Source organism: Schistocerca piceifrons, unplaced genomic scaffold (genome assembly GCF_021461385.2).
Source record: "Schistocerca piceifrons isolate TAMUIC-IGC-003096 unplaced genomic scaffold, iqSchPice1.1 HiC_scaffold_693, whole genome shotgun sequence".
Classification (NCBI taxonomy): domain Eukaryota; kingdom Metazoa; phylum Arthropoda; class Insecta; order Orthoptera; family Acrididae; genus Schistocerca; species Schistocerca piceifrons.
The window spans coordinates 1-18,117 of NW_025728941.1; the positions used below are offsets into that span (position 1 = coordinate 1).

An 18,117-nucleotide genomic window follows, 5' to 3' on the forward strand; every position below is an offset into this window, starting at 1 on the left:
CGGGAATCGAACCCGGGCCGCCCGCGTGGCAGGCGAGCATTCTACCACTGAACCACCGATGCTGGGGCCAGCGGCAACTTCACGCTGCTTCCCGAGCAGATGTCTCAAGGGAAAGTGGGACCTGCCGTCAAGCGCCGTAGCATTCTGTGGAGAAGATGCTGCAGACGCTGAATCCTGCACTGCACTGCTTAAAAAATTGCCGCCAGAACGCGGTCCTCGCCGGCGCCGACTCTTGCCAAAGGATGCGAAATGTGCGCGGATACGCTGTCCGAATGCGTCTGGATGTGCTCCCCTAGCCTACCTCGAAATGCGCCTGCCAGGTACGATCACCTTCGGGCCGCTGCCGACAGGCGGGAAGCCGACACAGCGCGGAGGCGGGGCGCTCGCTTGTGCGGTGGTGGTGTAATGGTCAGCATAGTTGCCTTCCAAGCAGTTGATCCGGGTTCGATTCCCGGCCACCGCAGCAGGCTTTTAATTTCGCGTATGAGTACTTTTGCCACGCGCTCTTAAATTATTGTTTTTCCGGCCTCCTACTCGCTGCATACCAGCCCTTAGTGTGTCTCGACTTGTCTCGACTTTGCTCGGCTGACGCGAGAGCTGACGCTCTCAAATCGGCCTATATCAAAACGACAAGCACGAGAAACGACTGAGAGAGGTAAAGAGAGGTGAGGCTAGGCGATGGACACACAGCACGCCCCCTTCATTTCACGGTGGCGTCTCCCTGACCGAATCGGGCTGCAGCTCCGAAAACTAAGGAGAAACAAAAATAGGAAGTAAAACTGCCAATAGTACCCTGTGTTCCCATGCGCTCACCCGCCCAAGTACTGACAGGGGCCAAAGTGGTTGCGCATCGGCAATCGGACATTTTCTTTCATTTTCTCTTTATCGGTTGAGAACCAGTGTATTCAAGATATTATGGCCATTGCCGAGTGAATGATGTAGCGCTTCCCGACGAGTCGGGTTCGGATCCTCTGTCAACTTCCACGCAGGGTGATGATCTTTTGGTCATCACACTCGCCAGCTGAAATCGGCGCTGCCTTTTCGTAGTAGTAAAAGAGCAGTGGCCCGTGGGGGGATCGAACCCACGACCTTCGCGTTATTAGCACGACGCTCTGACCAACTGAGCTAACGGGCCCCAGCAGATGCAGTTGCTCAGCCCTACGCTGGAAACTGGTGGCATGAAGCCGTACACCATTTCTATGGTCGTCGTGCGTCTGCTTCCTAGTCTATATTCTGCTGACGGTCACGAAACAGTAGCTATATTGCGAGCAGGACGGGAAACGGCCGCTCGGACAGCTCAAACTTGTCACGACTCGTGTGGAAAAATTCCGTTCCGGTACCGGGGAATCGAACCCGGGCCCTCCTGGGTGAAAGCCAGGTATCCTAGCCACTAGACCACACCGGATGCGGCCGTTTTCGTTCGACCGTTCGTACGGTCGCTTGTCGCATTTCGTGTCGAGTGCCGCGTCGGCGCCCTTCTCTCTTTGCGAGCATCTTTGCACAGACTGACTGGCAAGGCGCGCACCCTCAAACGCCGCAGAGCAATGCTTTTGGCTTCATGCTCTGCTGGGAGAAGAGGAAAAGGGGAAGCTGTAAGTAGCAATAACAGGAGGTAAACATTTTCCCGCTGAAGCGTTGAAAAGTTGTGGATAACAAACAAGAACTACGTTGGCGCCCTAGCAACAGCGCCACCATCAGTCACAGAAAATTAAATGCCCCGGGTGAGGATCGAACTCACGACCTTAAGATTATGAGACTTACGCGCTGCCTACTGCGCTACCGAGGCACGGGTGCACCACTGGTCCTGGAAACTGGGTAAATACCGTACCCAATATTAGACGTAGAGACACTGTACTTCCTGGGTAACGTGTTCTGTTGCTACACGCGCACTGCCGGCCCAGTTGATTGCGGTGTTGCTGCAGCTGTTGCAACGATAGGCAGCACTCCTTGTCGTTAAAGCTCAGTGCCTCGGAGGCACCTGGACACAGCAACTTGTGAGGCCAAGCCGACGCTAGTCTGCAGAACATCATGCGAGCGTCCTAGTGGGGACCGGCGAGTGCTGCGTTCTCGGTTCTTCTCAAGGGAATCCAGCTATATATTCTTGCGGATCGTGCATCTCAAGCGCGCAAGCCACACGGCAGCATTATCGCGGGAAAAGCAAAATGATGCATCGGCCGGGAATCGAACCCGGGCCGCCCGCGTGGCAGGCGAGCATTCTACCACTGAACCACCGATGCTGGGGCCAGCGGCAACTTCACGCTGCTTCCCGAGCAGATGTCTCAAGGGAAAGTGGGACTGCCGTCAAGCGCCGTAGCATTCTGTGGAGAAGATGCTGCAGACGCTGAATCCTGCACTGCACTGCTTAAAAATGCCGCCAGAACGCGGTCCTCGGCCGGCGCCGACTCTTGCCAAAGGATGCGAAATGTGCGCGGATACGCTGTCCGAATGCGTCTGGATGTGCTCCCCTAGCCTACCTCGAAATGCGCCTGCCAGGTACGATCACCTTCGGCCGCTGCCGACAGGCGGGAAGCCGACACAGCGCGGAGGCGGGGCGCTCGCTTGTGCGGTGGTGGTGTAATGGTCAGCATAGTTGCCTTCCAAGCAGTTGATCCGGGTTCGATTCCCGGCCACCGCAGCAGGCTTTTAATTTCGCGTATGAGTACTTTTGCCACGCGCTCTTAAATTATTGTTTTTCCGGCCTCCTACTCGCTGCATACCAGCCCTTAGTGTGTCTCGACTTGTCTCGACTTTGCTCGGCTGACGCGAGAGCTGACGCTCTCAAATCGGCCTATATCAAAACGACAAGCACGAGAAACGACTGAGAGAGGTAAAGAGAGGTGAGGCTAGGCGATGGACACACAGCACGCCCCCTTCATTTCACGGTGGCGTCTCCCTGACCGAATCGGGCTGCAGCTCCGAAAACTAAGGAGAAACAAAAATAGGAAGTAAAACTGCCAATAGTACCCTGTGTTCCCATGCGCTCACCCGCCCAAGTACTGACAGGGGCCAAAGTGGTTGCGCATCGGCAATCGGACATTTTCTTTCATTTTCTCTTTATCGGTTGAGAACCAGTGTATTCAAGATATTATGGCCATTGCCGAGTGAATGATGTAGCGCTTCCCGACGAGTCGGGTTCGGATCCTCTGTCAACTTCCACGCAGGGTGATGATCTTTTGGTCATCACACTCGCCAGCTGAAATCGGCGCTGCCTTTTCGTAGTAGTAAAAGAGCAGTGGCCCGTGGGGGGATCGAACCCACGACCTTCGCGTTATTAGCACGACGCTCTGACCAACTGAGCTAACGGGCCCCAGCAGATGCAGTTGCTCAGCCCTACGCTGGAAACTGGTGGCATGAAGCCGTACAACCATTTCTATGGTCGTCGTGCGTCTGCTTCCCTAGTCTATATTCTGCTGACGGTCACGAAACAGTAGCTATATTGCGAGCAGGACGGGAAACGGCCGCTCGGACAGCTCAAACTTGTCACGACTCGTGTGGAAAAAATTCCGTTCCGGTACCGGGAATCGAACCCGGGCCTCCTGGGTGAAAGCCAGGTATCCTAGCCACTAGACCACACCGGATGCGGCCGTTTCGTTCGACCGTTCGTACGGTCGCTTGTCGCATTTCGTGTCGAGTGCCGCGTCGGCGCCCTTCTCTCTTTGCGAGCATCTTTGCACAGACTGACTGGCAAGGCGCGCACCTCAAACGCCGCAGAGCATATGCTTTTGGCTTCATGCTCTGCTGGGAGAAGAGGAAAAGGGAAGCTGTAAGTAGCAATAACAGGAGGTAAACATTTTCCCGCTGAAGCGTTGAAAAGTTGTGGATAACAAACAAGAACTACGTTGGCGCCCTAGCAACAGCGCCACCATCAGTCACAGAAAATTAAATGCCCGGGTGAGGATCGAACTCACGACCTTAAGATTATGAGACTTACGCGCTGCCTACTGCGCTACCGAGGCACGGGTGCACCACTGGTCCTGGAAACTGGGTAAATACCGTACCCAATATTAGACGTAGAGACACTGTACTTCCTGGGTAACGTGTTCTGTTGCTACACGCGCACTGCCGGCCCAGTTGATTGCGGTGTTGCTGCAGCTGTTGCAACGATAGGCAGCACTCCTTGTCGTTAAAGCTCAGTGCCTCGGAGGCACCTGGACACAGCAACTTGTGAGGCCAAGCCGACGCTAGTCTGCAGAACATCATGCGAGCGTCCTAGTGGGGACCGGCGAGTGCTGCGTTCTCGGTTCTTCTCAAGGGAATCCAGCTATATATTCTTGCGGATCGTGCATCTCAAGCGCGCAAGCCACACGGCAGCATTATCGCGGGAAAAGCAAAATGATGCATCGGCCGGGAATCGAACCCGGGCCGCCCGCGTGGCAGGCGAGCATTCTACCACTGAACCACCGATGCTGGGGCCAGCGGCAACTTCACGCTGCTTCCCGAGCAGATGTCTCAAGGGAAAGTGGGACTGCCGTCAAGCGCCGTAGCATTCTGTGGAGAAGATGCTGCAGACGCTGAATCCTGCACTGCACTGCTTAAAAATGCCGCCAGAACGCGGTCCTCGCCGGCGCCGACTCTTGCCAAAGGATGCGAAATGTGCGCGGATACGCTGTCCGAATGCGTCTGGATGTGCTCCCCTAGCCTACCTCGAAATGCGCCTGCCAGGTACGATCACCTTCGGCCGCTGCCGACAGGCGGGAAGCCGACACAGCGCGGAGGCGGGGCGCTCGCTTGTGCGGTGGTGGTGTAATGGTCAGCATAGTTGCCTTCCAAGCAGTTGATCCGGGTTCGATTCCCGGCCACCGCAGCAGGCTTTTAATTTCGCGTATGAGTACTTTTGCCACGCGCTCTTAAATTATTGTTTTTCCGGCCTCCTACTCGCTGCATACCAGCCCTTAGTGTGTCTCGACTTGTCTCGACTTTGCTCGGCTGACGCGAGAGCTGACGCTCTCAAATCGGCCTATATCAAAACGACAAGCACGAGAAACGACTGAGAGAGGTAAAGAGAGGTGAGGCTAGGCGATGGACACACAGCACGCCCCCTTCATTTCACGGTGGCGTCTCCCTGACCGAATCGGGCTGCAGCTCCGAAAACTAAGGAGAAACAAAAATAGGAAGTAAAACTGCCAATAGTACCCTGTGTTCCCATGCGCTCACCCGCCCAAGTACTGACAGGGGCCAAAGTGGTTGCGCATCGGCAATCGGACATTTTCTTTCATTTTCTCTTTATCGGTTGAGAACCAGTGTATTCAAGATATTATGGCCATTGCCGAGTGAATGATGTAGCGCTTCCCGACGAGTCGGGTTCGGATCCTCTGTCAACTTCCACGCAGGGTGATGATCTTTTGGTCATCACACTCGCCAGCTGAAATCGGCGCTGCCTTTTCGTAGTAGTAAAAGAGCAGTGGCCCGTGGGGGGATCGAACCCACGACCTTCGCGTTATTAGCACGACGCTCTGACCAACTGAGCTAACGGGCCCCAGCAGATGCAGTTGCTCAGCCCTACGCTGGAAACTGGTGGCATGAAGCCGTACACCATTTCTATGGTCGTCGTGCGTCTGCTTCCCTAGTCTATATTCTGCTGACGGTCACGAAACAGTAGCTATATTGCGAGCAGGACGGGAAACGGCCGCTCGGACAGCTCAAACTTGTCACGACTCGTGTGGAAAAAATTCCGTTCCGGTACCGGGAATCGAACCCGGGCCTCCTGGGTGAAAGCCAGGTATCCTAGCCACTAGACCACACCGGATGCGGCCGTTTCGTTCGACCGTTCGTACGGTCGCTTGTCGCATTTCGTGTCGAGTGCCGCGTCGGCGCCCTTCTCTCTTTGCGAGCATCTTTGCACAGACTGACTGGCAAGGCGCGCACCTCAAACGCCGCAGAGCAATGCTTTTGGCTTCATGCTCTGCTGGGAGAAGAGGAAAAGGGAAGCTGTAAGTAGCAATAACAGGAGGTAAACATTTTCCCGCTGAAGCGTTGAAAAGTTGTGGATAACAAACAAGAACTACGTTGGCGCCCTAGCAACAGCGCCACCATCAGTCACAGAAAATTAAATGCCCCGGGTGAGGATCGAACTCACGACCTTAAGATTATGAGACTTACGCGCTGCCTACTGCGCTACCGAGGCACGGGTGCACCACTGGTCCTGGAAACTGGGTAAATACCGTACCCAATATTAGACGTAGAGACACTGTACTTCCTGGGTAACGTGTTCTGTTGCTACACGCGCACTGCCGGCCCAGTTGATTGCGGTGTTGCTGCAGCTGTTGCAACGATAGGCAGCACTCCTTGTCGTTAAAGCTCAGTGCCTCGGAGGCACCTGGACACAGCAACTTGTGAGGCCAAGCCGACGCTAGTCTGCAGAACATCATGCGAGCGTCCTAGTGGGGACCGGCGAGTGCTGCGTTCTCGGTTCTTCTCAAGGGAATCCAGCTATATATTCTTGCGGATCGTGCATCTCAAGCGCGCAAGCCACACGGCAGCATTATCGCGGGAAAAGCAAAATGATGCATCGGCCGGGAATCGAACCCGGGCCGCCCGCGTGGCAGGCGAGCATTCTACCACTGAACCACCGATGCTGGGGCCAGCGGCAACTTCACGCTGCTTCCCGAGCAGATGTCTCAAGGGAAAGTGGGACTGCCGTCAAGCGCCGTAGCATTCTGTGGAGAAGATGCTGCAGACGCTGAATCCTGCACTGCACTGCTTAAAAATGCCGCCAGAACGCGGTCCTCGCCGGCGCCGACTCTTGCCAAAGGATGCGAAATGTGCGCGGATACGCTGTCCGAATGCGTCTGGATGTGCTCCCCTAGCCTACCTCGAAATGCGCCTGCCAGGTACGATCACCTTCGGCCGCTGCCGACAGGCGGGAAGCCGACACAGCGCGGAGGCGGGGCGCTCGCTTGTGCGGTGGTGGTGTAATGGTCAGCATAGTTGCCTTCCAAGCAGTTGATCCGGGTTCGATTCCCGGCCACCGCAGCAGGCTTTTAATTTCGCGTATGAGTACTTTTGCCACGCGCTCTTAAATTATTGTTTTTCCGGCCTCCTACTCGCTGCATACCAGCCCTTAGTGTGTCTCGACTTGTCTCGACTTTGCTCGGCTGACGCGAGAGCTGACGCTCTCAAATCGGCCTATATCAAAACGACAAGCACGAGAAACGACTGAGAGAGGTAAAGAGAGGTGAGGCTAGGCGATGGACACACAGCACGCCCCCTTCATTTCACGGTGGCGTCTCCCTGACCGAATCGGGCTGCAGCTCCGAAAACTAAGGAGAAACAAAAATAGGAAGTAAAACTGCCAATAGTACCCTGTGTTCCCATGCGCTCACCCGCCCAAGTACTGACAGGGGCCAAAGTGGTTGCGCATCGGCAATCGGACATTTTCTTTCATTTTCTCTTTATCGGTTGAGAACCAGTGTATTCAAGATATTATGGCCATTGCCGAGTGAATGATGTAGCGCTTCCCGACGAGTCGGGTTCGGATCCTCTGTCAACTTCCACGCAGGGTGATGATCTTTTGGTCATCACACTCGCCAGCTGAAATCGGCGCTGCCTTTTCGTAGTAGTAAAAGAGCAGTGGCCCGTGGGGGGATCGAACCCACGACCTTCGCGTTATTAGCACGACGCTCTGACCAACTGAGCTAACGGGCCCCAGCAGATGCAGTTGCTCAGCCCTACGCTGGAAACTGGTGGCATGAAGCCGTACACCATTTCTATGGTCGTCGTGCGTCTGCTTCCCTAGTCTATATTCTGCTGACGGTCACGAAACAGTAGCTATATTGCGAGCAGGACGGGAAACGGCCGCTCGGACAGCTCAAACTTGTCACGACTCGTGTGGAAAAAATTCCGTTCCGGTACCGGGAATCGAACCCGGGCCTCCTGGGTGAAAGCCAGGTATCCTAGCCACTAGACCACACCGGATGCGGCCGTTTCGTTCGACCGTTCGTACGGTCGCTTGTCGCATTTCGTGTCGAGTGCCGCGTCGGCGCCCTTCTCTCTTTGCGAGCATCTTTGCACAGACTGACTGGCAAGGCGCGCACCTCAAACGCCGCAGAGCAATGCTTTTGGCTTCATGCTCTGCTGGGAGAAGAGGAAAAGGGAAGCTGTAAGTAGCAATAACAGGAGGTAAACATTTTCCCGCTGAAGCGTTGAAAAGTTGTGGATAACAAACAAGAACTACGTTGGCGCCCTAGCAACAGCGCCACCATCAGTCACAGAAAATTAAATGCCCCGGGTGAGGATCGAACTCACGACCTTAAGATTATGAGACTTACGCGCTGCCTACTGCGCTACCGAGGCACGGGTGCACCACTGGTCCTGGAAACTGGGTAAATACCGTACCCAATATTAGACGTAGAGACACTGTACTTCCTGGGTAACGTGTTCTGTTGCTACACGCGCACTGCCGGCCCAGTTGATTGCGGTGTTGCTGCAGCTGTTGCAACGATAGGCAGCACTCCTTGTCGTTAAAGCTCAGTGCCTCGGAGGCACCTGGACACAGCAACTTGTGAGGCCAAGCCGACGCTAGTCTGCAGAACATCATGCGAGCGTCCTAGTGGGGACCGGCGAGTGCTGCGTTCTCGGTTCTTCTCAAGGGAATCCAGCTATATATTCTTGCGGATCGTGCATCTCAAGCGCGCAAGCCACACGGCAGCATTATCGCGGGAAAAGCAAAATGATGCATCGGCCGGGAATCGAACCCGGGCCGCCCGCGTGGCAGGCGAGCATTCTACCACTGAACCACCGATGCTGGGGCCAGCGGCAACTTCACGCTGCTTCCCGAGCAGATGTCTCAAGGGAAAGTGGGACTGCCGTCAAGCGCCGTAGCATTCTGTGGAGAAGATGCTGCAGACGCTGAATCCTGCACTGCACTGCTTAAAAATGCCGCCAGAACGCGGTCCTCGCCGGCGCCGACTCTTGCCAAAGGATGCAAAATGTGCGCGGATACGCTGTCCGAATGCGTCTGGATGTGCTCCCCTAGCCTACCTCGAAATGCGCCTGCCAGGTACGATCACCTTCGGCCGCTGCCGACAGGCGGGAAGCCGACACAGCGCGGAGGCGGGGCGCTCGCTTGTGCGGTGGTGGTGTAATGGTCAGCATAGTTGCCTTCCAAGCAGTTGATCCGGGTTCGATTCCCGGCCACCGCAGCAGGCTTTTAATTTCGCGTATGAGTACTTTTGCCACGCGCTCTTAAATTATTGTTTTTCCGGCCTCCTACTCGCTGCATACCAGCCCTTAGTGTGTCTCGACTTGTCTCGACTTTGCTCGGCTGACGCGAGAGCTGACGCTCTCAAATCGGCCTATATCAAAACGACAAGCACGAGAAACGACTGAGAGAGGTAAAGAGAGGTGAGGCTAGGCGATGGACACACAGCACGCCCCCTTCATTTCACGGTGGCGTCTCCCTGACCGAATCGGGCTGCAGCTCCGAAAACTAAGGAGAAACAAAAATAGGAAGTAAAACTGCCAATAGTACCCTGTGTTCCCATGCGCTCACCCGCCCAAGTACTGACAGGGGCCAAAGTGGTTGCGCATCGGCAATCGGACATTTTCTTTCATTTTCTCTTTATCGGTTGAGAACCAGTGTATTCAAGATATTATGGCCATTGCCGAGTGAATGATGTAGCGCTTCCCGACGAGTCGGGTTCGGATCCTCTGTCAACTTCCACGCAGGGTGATGATCTTTTGGTCATCACACTCGCCAGCTGAAATCGGCGCTGCCTTTTCGTAGTAGTAAAAGAGCAGTGGCCCGTGGGGGGATCGAACCCACGACCTTCGCGTTATTAGCACGACGCTCTGACCAACTGAGCTAACGGGCCCCAGCAGATGCAGTTGCTCAGCCCTACGCTGGAAACTGGTGGCATGAAGCCGTACACCATTTCTATGGTCGTCGTGCGTCTGCTTCCCTAGTCTATATTCTGCTGACGGTCACGAAACAGTAGCTATATTGCGAGCAGGACGGGAAACGGCCGCTCGGACAGCTCAAACTTGTCACGACTCGTGTGGAAAAAATTCCGTTCCGGTACCGGGAATCGAACCCGGGCCTCCTGGGTGAAAGCCAGGTATCCTAGCCACTAGACCACACCGGATGCGGCCGTTTCGTTCGACCGTTCGTACGGTCGCTTGTCGCATTTCGTGTCGAGTGCCGCGTCGGCGCCCTTCTCTCTTTGCGAGCATCTTTGCACAGACTGACTGGCAAGGCGCGCACCTCAAACGCCGCAGAGCAATGCTTTTGGCTTCATGCTCTGCTGGGAGAAGAGGAAAAGGGAAGCTGTAAGTAGCAATAACAGGAGGTAAACATTTTCCCGCTGAAGCGTTGAAAAGTTGTGGATAACAAACAAGAACTACGTTGGCGCCCTAGCAACAGCGCCACCATCAGTCACAGAAAATTAAATGCCCCGGGTGAGGATCGAACTCACGACCTTAAGATTATGAGACTTACGCGCTGCCTACTGCGCTACCGAGGCACGGGTGCACCACTGGTCCTGGAAACTGGGTAAATACCGTACCCAATATTAGACGTAGAGACACTGTACTTCCTGGGTAACGTGTTCTGTTGCTACACGCGCACTGCCGGCCCAGTTGATTGCGGTGTTGCTGCAGCTGTTGCAACGATAGGCAGCACTCCTTGTCGTTAAAGCTCAGTGCCTCGGAGGCACCTGGACACAGCAACTTGTGAGGCCAAGCCGACGCTAGTCTGCAGAACATCATGCGAGCGTCCTAGTGGGGACCGGCGAGTGCTGCGTTCTCGGTTCTTCTCAAGGGAATCCAGCTATATATTCTTGCGGATCGTGCATCTCAAGCGCGCAAGCCACACGGCAGCATTATCGCGGGAAAAGCAAAATGATGCATCGGCCGGGAATCGAACCCGGGCCGCCCGCGTGGCAGGCGAGCATTCTACCACTGAACCACCGATGCTGGGGCCAGCGGCAACTTCACGCTGCTTCCCGAGCAGATGTCTCAAGGGAAAGTGGGACTGCCGTCAAGCGCCGTAGCATTCTGTGGAGAAGATGCTGCAGACGCTGAATCCTGCACTGCACTGCTTAAAAATGCCGCCAGAACGCGGTCCTCGCCGGCGCCGACTCTTGCCAAAGGATGCGAAATGTGCGCGGATACGCTGTCCGAATGCGTCTGGATGTGCTCCCCTAGCCTACCTCGAAATGCGCCTGCCAGGTACGATCACCTTCGGCCGCTGCCGACAGGCGGGAAGCCGACACAGCGCGGAGGCGGGGCGCTCGCTTGTGCGGTGGTGGTGTAATGGTCAGCATAGTTGCCTTCCAAGCAGTTGATCCGGGTTCGATTCCCGGCCACCGCAGCAGGCTTTTAATTTCGCGTATGAGTACTTTTGCCACGCGCTCTTAAATTATTGTTTTTCCGGCCTCCTACTCGCTGCATACCAGCCCTTAGTGTGTCTCGACTTGTCTCGACTTTGCTCGGCTGACGCGAGAGCTGACGCTCTCAAATCGGCCTATATCAAAACGACAAGCACGAGAAACGACTGAGAGAGGTAAAGAGAGGTGAGGCTAGGCGATGGACACACAGCACGCCCCCTTCATTTCACGGTGGCGTCTCCCTGACCGAATCGGGCTGCAGCTCCGAAAACTAAGGAGAAACAAAAATAGGAAGTAAAACTGCCAATAGTACCCTGTGTTCCCATGCGCTCACCCGCCCAAGTACTGACAGGGGCCAAAGTGGTTGCGCATCGGCAATCGGACATTTTCTTTCATTTTCTCTTTATCGGTTGAGAACCAGTGTATTCAAGATATTATGGCCATTGCCGAGTGAATGATGTAGCGCTTCCCGACGAGTCGGGTTCGGATCCTCTGTCAACTTCCACGCAGGGTGATGATCTTTTGGTCATCACACTCGCCAGCTGAAATCGGCGCTGCCTTTTCGTAGTAGTAAAAGAGCAGTGGCCCGTGGGGGGATCGAACCCACGACCTTCGCGTTATTAGCACGACGCTCTGACCAACTGAGCTAACGGGCCCCAGCAGATGCAGTTGCTCAGCCCTACGCTGGAAACTGGTGGCATGAAGCCGTACACCATTTCTATGGTCGTCGTGCGTCTGCTTCCCTAGTCTATATTCTGCTGACGGTCACGAAACAGTAGCTATATTGCGAGCAGGACGGGAAACGGCCGCTCGGACAGCTCAAACTTGTCACGACTCGTGTGGAAAAAATTCCGTTCCGGTACCGGGAATCGAACCCGGGCCTCCTGGGTGAAAGCCAGGTATCCTAGCCACTAGACCACACCGGATGCGGCCGTTTCGTTCGACCGTTCGTACGGTCGCTTGTCGCATTTCGTGTCGAGTGCCGCGTCGGCGCCCTTCTCTCTTTGCGAGCATCTTTGCACAGACTGACTGGCAAGGCGCGCACCTCAAACGCCGCAGAGCAATGCTTTTGGCTTCATGCTCTGCTGGGAGAAGAGGAAAAGGGAAGCTGTAAGTAGCAATAACAGGAGGTAAACATTTTCCCGCTGAAGCGTTGAAAAGTTGTGGATAACAAACAAGAACTACGTTGGCGCCCTAGCAACAGCGCCACCATCAGTCACAGAAAATTAAATGCCCCGGGTGAGGATCGAACTCACGACCTTAAGATTATGAGACTTACGCGCTGCCTACTGCGCTACCGAGGCACGGGTGCACCACTGGTCCTGGAAACTGGGTAAATACCGTACCCAATATTAGACGTAGAGACACTGTACTTCCTGGGTAACGTGTTCTGTTGCTACACGCGCACTGCCGGCCCAGTTGATTGCGGTGTTGCTGCAGCTGTTGCAACGATAGGCAGCACTCCTTGTCGTTAAAGCTCAGTGCCTCGGAGGCACCTGGACACAGCAACTTGTGAGGCCAAGCCGACGCTAGTCTGCAGAACATCATGCGAGCGTCCTAGTGGGGACCGGCGAGTGCTGCGTTCTCGGTTCTTCTCAAGGGAATCCAGCTATATATTCTTGCGGATCGTGCATCTCAAGCGCGCAAGCCACACGGCAGCATTATCGCGGGAAAAGCAAAATGATGCATCGGCCGGGAATCGAACCCGGGCCGCCCGCGTGGCAGGCGAGCATTCTACCACTGAACCACCGATGCTGGGGCCAGCGGCAACTTCACGCTGCTTCCCGAGCAGATGTCTCAAGGGAAAGTGGGACTGCCGTCAAGCGCCGTAGCATTCTGTGGAGAAGATGCTGCAGACGCTGAATCCTGCACTGCACTGCTTAAAAATGCCGCCAGAACGCGGTCCTCGCCGGCGCCGACTCTTGCCAAAGGATGCAAAATGTGCGCGGATACGCTGTCCGAATGCGTCTGGATGTGCTCCCCTAGCCTACCTCGAAATGCGCCTGCCAGGTACGATCACCTTCGGCCGCTGCCGACAGGCGGGAAGCCGACACAGCGCGGAGGCGGGGCGCTCGCTTGTGCGGTGGTGGTGTAATGGTCAGCATAGTTGCCTTCCAAGCAGTTGATCCGGGTTCGATTCCCGGCCACCGCAGCAGGCTTTTAATTTCGCGTATGAGTACTTTTGCCACGCGCTCTTAAATTATTGTTTTTCCGGCCTCCTACTCGCTGCATACCAGCCCTTAGTGTGTCTCGACTTGTCTCGACTTTGCTCGGCTGACGCGAGAGCTGACGCTCTCAAATCGGCCTATATCAAAACGACAAGCACGAGAAACGACTGAGAGAGGTAAAGAGAGGTGAGGCTAGGCGATGGACACACAGCACGCCCCCTTCATTTCACGGTGGCGTCTCCCTGACCGAATCGGGCTGCAGCTCCGAAAACTAAGGAGAAACAAAAATAGGAAGTAAAACTGCCAATAGTACCCTGTGTTCCCATGCGCTCACCCGCCCAAGTACTGACAGGGGCCAAAGTGGTTGCGCATCGGCAATCGGACATTTTCTTTCATTTTCTCTTTATCGGTTGAGAACCAGTGTATTCAAGATATTATGGCCATTGCCGAGTGAATGATGTAGCGCTTCCCGACGAGTCGGGTTCGGATCCTCTGTCAACTTCCACGCAGGGTGATGATCTTTTGGTCATCACACTCGCCAGCTGAAATCGGCGCTGCCTTTTCGTAGTAGTAAAAGAGCAGTGGCCCGTGGGGGGATCGAACCCACGACCTTCGCGTTATTAGCACGACGCTCTAACCAACTGAGCTAACGGGCCCCAGCAGATGCAGTTGCTCAGCCCTACGCTGGAAACTGGTGGCATGAAGCCGTACACCATTTCTATGGTCGTCGTGCGTCTGCTTCCCTAGTCTATATTCTGCTGACGGTCACGAAACAGTAGCTATATTGCGAGCAGGACGGGAAACGGCCGCTCGGACAGCTCAAACTTGTCACGACTCGTGTGGAAAAAATTCCGTTCCGGTACCGGGAATCGAACCCGGGCCTCCTGGGTGAAAGCCAGGTATCCTAGCCACTAGACCACACCGGATGCGGCCGTTTCGTTCGACCGTTCGTACGGTCGCTTGTCGCATTTCGTGTCGAGTGCCGCGTCGGCGCCCTTCTCTCTTTGCGAGCATCTTTGCACAGACTGACTGGCAAGGCGCGCACCTCAAACGCCGCAGAGCAATGCTTTTGGCTTCATGCTCTGCTGGGAGAAGAGGAAAAGGGAAGCTGTAAGTAGCAATAACAGGAGGTAAACATTTTCCCGCTGAAGCGTTGAAAAGTTGTGGATAACAAACAAGAACTACGTTGGCGCCCTAGCAACAGCGCCACCATCAGTCACAGAAAATTAAATGCCCCGGGTGAGGATCGAACTCACGACCTTAAGATTATGAGACTTACGCGCTGCCTACTGCGCTACCGAGGCACGGGTGCACCACTGGTCCTGGAAACTGGGTAAATACCGTACCCAATATTAGACGTAGAGACACTGTACTTCCTGGGTAACGTGTTCTGTTGCTACACGCGCACTGCCGGCCCAGTTGATTGCGGTGTTGCTGCAGCTGTTGCAACGATAGGCAGCACTCCTTGTCGTTAAAGCTCAGTGCCTCGGAGGCACCTGGACACAGCAACTTGTGAGGCCAAGCCGACGCTAGTCTGCAGAACATCATGCGAGCGTCCTAGTGGGGACCGGCGAGTGCTGCGTTCTCGGTTCTTCTCAAGGGAATCCAGCTATATATTCTTGCGGATCGTGCATCTCAAGCGCGCAAGCCACACGGCAGCATTATCGCGGGAAAAGCAAAATGATGCATCGGCCGGGAATCGAACCCGGGCCGCCCGCGTGGCAGGCGAGCATTCTACCACTGAACCACCGATGCTGGGGCCAGCGGCAACTTCACGCTGCTTCCCGAGCAGATGTCTCAAGGGAAAGTGGGACTGCCGTCAAGCGCCGTAGCATTCTGTGGAGAAGATGCTGCAGACGCTGAATCCTGCACTGCACTGCTTAAAAATGCCGCCAGAACGCGGTCCTCGCCGGCGCCGACTCTTGCCAAAGGATGCGAAATGTGCGCGGATACGCTGTCCGAATGCGTCTGGATGTGCTCCCCTAGCCTACCTCGAAATGCGCCTGCCAGGTACGATCACCTTCGGCCGCTGCCGACAGGCGGGAAGCCGACACAGCGCGGAGGCGGGGCGCTCGCTTGTGCGGTGGTGGTGTAATGGTCAGCATAGTTGCCTTCCAAGCAGTTGATCCGGGTTCGATTCCCGGCCACCGCAGCAGGCTTTTAATTTCGCGTATGAGTACTTTTGCCACGCGCTCTTAAATTATTGTTTTTCCGGCCTCCTACTCGCTGCATACCAGCCCTTAGTGTGTCTCGACTTGTCTCGACTTTGCTCGGCTGACGCGAGAGCTGACGCTCTCAAATCGGCCTATATCAAAACGACAAGCACGAGAAACGACTGAGAGAGGTAAAGAGAGGTGAGGCTAGGCGATGGACACACAGCACGCCCCCTTCATTTCACGGTGGCGTCTCCCTGACCGAATCGGGCTGCAGCTCCGAAAACTAAGGAGAAACAAAAATAGGAAGTAAAACTGCCAATAGTACCCTGTGTTCCCATGCGCTCACCCGCCCAAGTACTGACAGGGGCCAAAGTGGTTGCGCATCGGCAATCGGACATTTTCTTTCATTTTCTCTTTATCGGTTGAGAACCAGTGTATTCAAGATATTATGGCCATTGCCGAGTGAATGATGTAGCGCTTCCCGACGAGTCGGGTTCGGATCCTCTGTCAACTTCCACGCAGGGTGATGATCTTTTGGTCATCACACTCGCCAGCTGAAATCGGCGCTGCCTTTTCGTAGTAGTAAAAGAGCAGTGGCCCGTGGGGGGATCGAACCCACGACCTTCGCGTTATTAGCACGACGCTCTAACCAACTGAGCTAACGGGCCCCAGCAGATGCAGTTGCTCAGCCCTACGCTGGAAACTGGTGGCATGAAGCCGTACACCATTTCTATGGTCGTCGTGCGTCTGCTTCCCTAGTCTATATTCTGCTGACGGTCACGAAACAGTAGCTATATTGCGAGCAGGACGGGAAACGGCCGCTCGGACAGCTCAAACTTGTCACGACTCGTGTGGAAAAAATTCCGTTCCGGTACCGGGAATCGAACCCGGGCCTCCTGGGTGAAAGCCAGGTATCCTAGCCACTAGACCACACCGGATGCGGCCGTTTCGTTCGACCGTTCGTACGGTCGCTTGTCGCATTTCGTGTCGAGTGCCGCGTCGGCGCCCTTCTCTCTTTGCGAGCATCTTTGCACAGACTGACTGGCAAGGCGCGCACCTCAAACGCCGCAGAGCAATGCTTTTGGCTTCATGCTCTGCTGGGAGAAGAGGAAAAGGGAAGCTGTAAGTAGCAATAACAGGAGGTAAACATTTTCCCGCTGAAGCGTTGAAAAGTTGTGGATAACAAACAAGAACTACGTTGGCGCCCTAGCAACAGCGCCACCATCAGTCACAGAAAATTAAATGCCCCGGGTGAGGATCGAACTCACGACCTTAAGATTATGAGACTTACGCGCTGCCTACTGCGCTACCGAGGCACGGGTGCACCACTGGTCCTGGAAACTGGGTAAATACCGTACCCAATATTAGACGTAGAGACACTGTACTTCCTGGGTAACGTGTTCTGTTGCTACACGCGCACTGCCGGCCCAGTTGATTGCGGTGTTGCTGCAGCTGTTGCAACGATAGGCAGCACTCCTTGTCGTTAAAGCTCAGTGCCTCGGAGGCACCTGGACACAGCAACTTGTGAGGCCAAGCCGACGCTAGTCTGCAGAACATCATGCGAGCGTCCTAGTGGGGACCGGCGAGTGCTGCGTTCTCGGTTCTTCTCAAGGGAATCCAGCTATATATTCTTGCGGATCGTGCATCTCAAGCGCGCAAGCCACACGGCAGCATTATCGCGGGAAAAGCAAAATGATGCATCGGCCGGGAATCGAACCCGGGCCGCCCGCGTGGCAGGCGAGCATTCTACCACTGAACCACCGATGCTGGGGCCAGCGGCAACTTCACGCTGCTTCCCGAGCAGATGTCTCAAGGGAAAGTGGGACTGCCGTCAAGCGCCGTAGCATTCTGTGGAGAAGATGCTGCAGACGCTGAATCCTGCACTGCACTGCTTAAAAATGCCGCCAGAACGCGGTCCTCGCCGGCGCCGACTCTTGCCAAAGGATGCGAAATGTGCGCGGATACGCTGTCCGAATGCGTCTGGATGTGCTCCCCTAGCCTACCTCGAAATGCGCCTGCCAGGTACGATCACCTTCGGCCGCTGCCGACAGGCGGGAAGCCGACACAGCGCGGAGGCGGGGCGCTCGCTTGTGCGGTGGTGGTGTAATGGTCAGCATAGTTGCCTTCCAAGCAGTTGATCCGGGTTCGATTCCCGGCCACCGCAGCAGGCTTTTAATTTCGCGTATGAGTACTTTTGCCACGCGCTCTTAAATTATTGTTTTTCCGGCCTCCTACTCGCTGCATACCAGCCCTTAGTGTGTCTCGACTTGTCTCGACTTTGCTCGGCTGACGCGAGAGCTGACGCTCTCAAATCGGCCTATATCAAAACGACAAGCACGAGAAACGACTGAGAGAGGTAAAGAGAGGTGAGGCTAGGCGATGGACACACAGCACGCCCCCTTCATTTCACGGTGGCGTCTCCCTGACCGAATCGGGCTGCAGCTCCGAAAACTAAGGAGAAACAAAAAT

General features: G+C 55.3%; 41 non-coding genes across 41 annotated transcripts; 9 read left to right on the forward strand and 32 right to left on the reverse strand.

Moving 5' to 3' along the window:
* Nucleotides 1–391: 391 nt before the first annotated feature.
* Trnag-ucc lies at nucleotides 392–463 on the forward strand. The gene has a single exon. It is a non-coding gene; the product is annotated as a tRNA-Gly (tRNA).
* Nucleotides 464–1,061: 598 nt separating this feature from the next.
* Trnai-aau lies at nucleotides 1,062–1,135 on the reverse strand. Its single transcript has one exon. It is a non-coding gene; the product is annotated as a tRNA-Ile (tRNA).
* A 196-nt stretch (nucleotides 1,136–1,331) lies between these two features.
* Trnae-uuc lies at nucleotides 1,332–1,405 on the reverse strand. Its single transcript has one exon. It is a non-coding gene; the product is annotated as a tRNA-Glu (tRNA).
* Nucleotides 1,406–1,713: 308 nt separating this feature from the next.
* Nucleotides 1,714–1,786, reverse strand: Trnam-cau. The gene has a single exon. It is a non-coding gene; the product is annotated as a tRNA-Met (tRNA).
* Nucleotides 1,787–2,166: 380 nt separating this feature from the next.
* On the reverse strand, nucleotides 2,167–2,237 carry Trnag-gcc. The gene has a single exon. It is a non-coding gene; the product is annotated as a tRNA-Gly (tRNA).
* Nucleotides 2,238–2,563: 326 nt separating this feature from the next.
* On the forward strand, nucleotides 2,564–2,635 carry Trnag-ucc. Its single transcript has one exon. It is a non-coding gene; the product is annotated as a tRNA-Gly (tRNA).
* Nucleotides 2,636–3,233: 598 nt separating this feature from the next.
* Nucleotides 3,234–3,307, reverse strand: Trnai-aau. Its single transcript has one exon. It is a non-coding gene; the product is annotated as a tRNA-Ile (tRNA).
* A 199-nt stretch (nucleotides 3,308–3,506) lies between these two features.
* On the reverse strand, nucleotides 3,507–3,578 carry Trnae-uuc. The gene has a single exon. It is a non-coding gene; the product is annotated as a tRNA-Glu (tRNA).
* A 305-nt stretch (nucleotides 3,579–3,883) lies between these two features.
* On the reverse strand, nucleotides 3,884–3,957 carry Trnam-cau. Its single transcript has one exon. It is a non-coding gene; the product is annotated as a tRNA-Met (tRNA).
* Nucleotides 3,958–4,336: 379 nt separating this feature from the next.
* On the reverse strand, nucleotides 4,337–4,407 carry Trnag-gcc. Its single transcript has one exon. It is a non-coding gene; the product is annotated as a tRNA-Gly (tRNA).
* A 325-nt stretch (nucleotides 4,408–4,732) lies between these two features.
* Nucleotides 4,733–4,804, forward strand: Trnag-ucc. The gene has a single exon. It is a non-coding gene; the product is annotated as a tRNA-Gly (tRNA).
* A 598-nt stretch (nucleotides 4,805–5,402) lies between these two features.
* Trnai-aau lies at nucleotides 5,403–5,476 on the reverse strand. Its single transcript has one exon. It is a non-coding gene; the product is annotated as a tRNA-Ile (tRNA).
* A 198-nt stretch (nucleotides 5,477–5,674) lies between these two features.
* On the reverse strand, nucleotides 5,675–5,746 carry Trnae-uuc. Its single transcript has one exon. It is a non-coding gene; the product is annotated as a tRNA-Glu (tRNA).
* Nucleotides 5,747–6,051: 305 nt separating this feature from the next.
* On the reverse strand, nucleotides 6,052–6,124 carry Trnam-cau. The gene has a single exon. It is a non-coding gene; the product is annotated as a tRNA-Met (tRNA).
* Nucleotides 6,125–6,504: 380 nt separating this feature from the next.
* Nucleotides 6,505–6,575, reverse strand: Trnag-gcc. Its single transcript has one exon. It is a non-coding gene; the product is annotated as a tRNA-Gly (tRNA).
* A 325-nt stretch (nucleotides 6,576–6,900) lies between these two features.
* Trnag-ucc lies at nucleotides 6,901–6,972 on the forward strand. The gene has a single exon. It is a non-coding gene; the product is annotated as a tRNA-Gly (tRNA).
* A 598-nt stretch (nucleotides 6,973–7,570) lies between these two features.
* On the reverse strand, nucleotides 7,571–7,644 carry Trnai-aau. Its single transcript has one exon. It is a non-coding gene; the product is annotated as a tRNA-Ile (tRNA).
* Nucleotides 7,645–7,842: 198 nt separating this feature from the next.
* Trnae-uuc lies at nucleotides 7,843–7,914 on the reverse strand. Its single transcript has one exon. It is a non-coding gene; the product is annotated as a tRNA-Glu (tRNA).
* Nucleotides 7,915–8,219: 305 nt separating this feature from the next.
* Nucleotides 8,220–8,292, reverse strand: Trnam-cau. Its single transcript has one exon. It is a non-coding gene; the product is annotated as a tRNA-Met (tRNA).
* Nucleotides 8,293–8,672: 380 nt separating this feature from the next.
* Nucleotides 8,673–8,743, reverse strand: Trnag-gcc. The gene has a single exon. It is a non-coding gene; the product is annotated as a tRNA-Gly (tRNA).
* A 325-nt stretch (nucleotides 8,744–9,068) lies between these two features.
* On the forward strand, nucleotides 9,069–9,140 carry Trnag-ucc. Its single transcript has one exon. It is a non-coding gene; the product is annotated as a tRNA-Gly (tRNA).
* Nucleotides 9,141–9,738: 598 nt separating this feature from the next.
* Trnai-aau lies at nucleotides 9,739–9,812 on the reverse strand. The gene has a single exon. It is a non-coding gene; the product is annotated as a tRNA-Ile (tRNA).
* A 198-nt stretch (nucleotides 9,813–10,010) lies between these two features.
* On the reverse strand, nucleotides 10,011–10,082 carry Trnae-uuc. The gene has a single exon. It is a non-coding gene; the product is annotated as a tRNA-Glu (tRNA).
* A 305-nt stretch (nucleotides 10,083–10,387) lies between these two features.
* On the reverse strand, nucleotides 10,388–10,460 carry Trnam-cau. Its single transcript has one exon. It is a non-coding gene; the product is annotated as a tRNA-Met (tRNA).
* A 380-nt stretch (nucleotides 10,461–10,840) lies between these two features.
* Trnag-gcc lies at nucleotides 10,841–10,911 on the reverse strand. Its single transcript has one exon. It is a non-coding gene; the product is annotated as a tRNA-Gly (tRNA).
* Nucleotides 10,912–11,236: 325 nt separating this feature from the next.
* Trnag-ucc lies at nucleotides 11,237–11,308 on the forward strand. Its single transcript has one exon. It is a non-coding gene; the product is annotated as a tRNA-Gly (tRNA).
* A 598-nt stretch (nucleotides 11,309–11,906) lies between these two features.
* Nucleotides 11,907–11,980, reverse strand: Trnai-aau. The gene has a single exon. It is a non-coding gene; the product is annotated as a tRNA-Ile (tRNA).
* A 198-nt stretch (nucleotides 11,981–12,178) lies between these two features.
* Trnae-uuc lies at nucleotides 12,179–12,250 on the reverse strand. Its single transcript has one exon. It is a non-coding gene; the product is annotated as a tRNA-Glu (tRNA).
* A 305-nt stretch (nucleotides 12,251–12,555) lies between these two features.
* Nucleotides 12,556–12,628, reverse strand: Trnam-cau. Its single transcript has one exon. It is a non-coding gene; the product is annotated as a tRNA-Met (tRNA).
* A 380-nt stretch (nucleotides 12,629–13,008) lies between these two features.
* On the reverse strand, nucleotides 13,009–13,079 carry Trnag-gcc. The gene has a single exon. It is a non-coding gene; the product is annotated as a tRNA-Gly (tRNA).
* Nucleotides 13,080–13,404: 325 nt separating this feature from the next.
* On the forward strand, nucleotides 13,405–13,476 carry Trnag-ucc. The gene has a single exon. It is a non-coding gene; the product is annotated as a tRNA-Gly (tRNA).
* Nucleotides 13,477–14,074: 598 nt separating this feature from the next.
* Nucleotides 14,075–14,148, reverse strand: Trnai-aau. The gene has a single exon. It is a non-coding gene; the product is annotated as a tRNA-Ile (tRNA).
* A 198-nt stretch (nucleotides 14,149–14,346) lies between these two features.
* On the reverse strand, nucleotides 14,347–14,418 carry Trnae-uuc. Its single transcript has one exon. It is a non-coding gene; the product is annotated as a tRNA-Glu (tRNA).
* Nucleotides 14,419–14,723: 305 nt separating this feature from the next.
* On the reverse strand, nucleotides 14,724–14,796 carry Trnam-cau. Its single transcript has one exon. It is a non-coding gene; the product is annotated as a tRNA-Met (tRNA).
* A 380-nt stretch (nucleotides 14,797–15,176) lies between these two features.
* On the reverse strand, nucleotides 15,177–15,247 carry Trnag-gcc. The gene has a single exon. It is a non-coding gene; the product is annotated as a tRNA-Gly (tRNA).
* Nucleotides 15,248–15,572: 325 nt separating this feature from the next.
* On the forward strand, nucleotides 15,573–15,644 carry Trnag-ucc. The gene has a single exon. It is a non-coding gene; the product is annotated as a tRNA-Gly (tRNA).
* A 598-nt stretch (nucleotides 15,645–16,242) lies between these two features.
* Nucleotides 16,243–16,316, reverse strand: Trnai-aau. Its single transcript has one exon. It is a non-coding gene; the product is annotated as a tRNA-Ile (tRNA).
* Nucleotides 16,317–16,514: 198 nt separating this feature from the next.
* On the reverse strand, nucleotides 16,515–16,586 carry Trnae-uuc. Its single transcript has one exon. It is a non-coding gene; the product is annotated as a tRNA-Glu (tRNA).
* A 305-nt stretch (nucleotides 16,587–16,891) lies between these two features.
* Nucleotides 16,892–16,964, reverse strand: Trnam-cau. The gene has a single exon. It is a non-coding gene; the product is annotated as a tRNA-Met (tRNA).
* Nucleotides 16,965–17,344: 380 nt separating this feature from the next.
* On the reverse strand, nucleotides 17,345–17,415 carry Trnag-gcc. The gene has a single exon. It is a non-coding gene; the product is annotated as a tRNA-Gly (tRNA).
* A 325-nt stretch (nucleotides 17,416–17,740) lies between these two features.
* Nucleotides 17,741–17,812, forward strand: Trnag-ucc. Its single transcript has one exon. It is a non-coding gene; the product is annotated as a tRNA-Gly (tRNA).
* Nucleotides 17,813–18,117: the final 305 nt, after the last annotated feature.